At 48.1% G+C, this 1,341-nt stretch overlaps 1 pseudogene; it reads left to right on the top strand.

The window, feature by feature from the left end:
* Nucleotides 1–272: 272 nt before the first annotated feature.
* The window catches only part of LOC105526812, a 48,349-nt pseudogene continuing 47,280 nt past the window's right edge, over nucleotides 273–1,341 (top strand).

Below are 1,341 nucleotides of genomic sequence, written 5' to 3'. Positions count from 1 at the left end.
TCGAGACCATCCTGGCTAACACGGTGAAACCCCGTCTCTACTAAAAAATACAAAAAACTAGCCGGGCGAGGTGGCGGGCGCCTGCAGTCCCAGCTACTTGGGAGGCTGAGGCAGGAGAATGGCGTAAACCCGGGAGGCGCAGCTTGCAGTGAGCTGAGATCCGGCCACTGCACTCCAGCCTGGGCAACAGAGCAAGACTCTGTCTCAAAAAAAATAAAAATAAAAAAAATAAAGAAGAGTTGGACAGGCATTTCACAAAAGAAGGCGTAACAATGGGAAATAAGTACATAAAAATACGCTGGATTGATTACAGACTGGAAACCAGGGCCTTAGCTCTCTCTCACATCTTACAAGAAAAAGATGAGAAGCCCGATACTAAGGAGATGAAACCTGAAGGAAAGAAGGTTGATGCAGGTGGCAAGGTGAAAAAGGGTAACCTGACTCTAAAGCTAAAAAACCCAACCAGAGGAAGCCCCACCACAGACGAAATCCTGTCCTCATCAGAGGAATTGGCAGATATTCCCAATCTGCTGTGTATTCCAGAAAGACCATGTACAAGAGGAGGTACTCAACTGCTAAATCCAGGGTTGAAAAGCAAGAGGATTGTTTTTGTCACTGTTAATAAACCAGTTGCTGGTGACAAGAACAATGGTACCTGGGTGGTTAAGATTTGCAAAATGCCTAGGTACTGTCCTCTTGATGATAAGCCTGGGGAGCTGTTGAACCAGGGCACAAGCCCCTCCAGCCAGCACATGAGAAAACGGGGCCAGAAGCTCTCCCAGGACCACTCTGCTCATCCTCACTGGGCACCGCAGAGGCAAGATAGTGGTTTCCCCAAAGCGACTGGGCACTGGCTTGTTACTTGTAACTGAACCTCTCATTCTCAATTGAGTTCCTCTGGGAAGAACACACCAGAAATTTGTTGTTGCCACCTCCTCAAGAATTGATATCAGCAATGTGAAAATCCCAAAACAGCTCACTGATGCTTACTTCAAAAAGAAGCAGCTGTGGAAGCCCAGACACCAGGAAGGTGCGATCTTCAACACAGAAAATGAGAAATATGAGATTACAGAGTGGAGCAAGCCCTGGTACCTGGCCACTTCCAAGAAAGCTGTAGACTCAAAAATTTTGGCCAGGCATGGTGGCTCACGCCTGTAATTCCAGCACTTTGGGAGGCCAAGGGCAGGAGTTCAAGACCAGCCTGGCCAACATACAGAAACATTGTCACTTTGGGAGGCTGAGACGGGCAGAACACGAGGTCAGGAGATCGAGACCATCCTGGCTAACCCGGTGAAACCCCGTCTCTACTAAAAAAATACAAAAAACTAGCTGGGCGAGGTG

Source organism: Colobus angolensis, unplaced genomic scaffold (assembly GCF_000951035.1).
Source record: "Colobus angolensis palliatus isolate OR3802 unplaced genomic scaffold, Cang.pa_1.0 Scaffold6, whole genome shotgun sequence".
NCBI classification, from domain to species: Eukaryota; Metazoa; Chordata; class Mammalia; order Primates; family Cercopithecidae; genus Colobus; species Colobus angolensis.
Note: the sequence above shows the minus strand (reverse complement) of the source record. Positions and strands in the feature narration are given on the sequence as shown.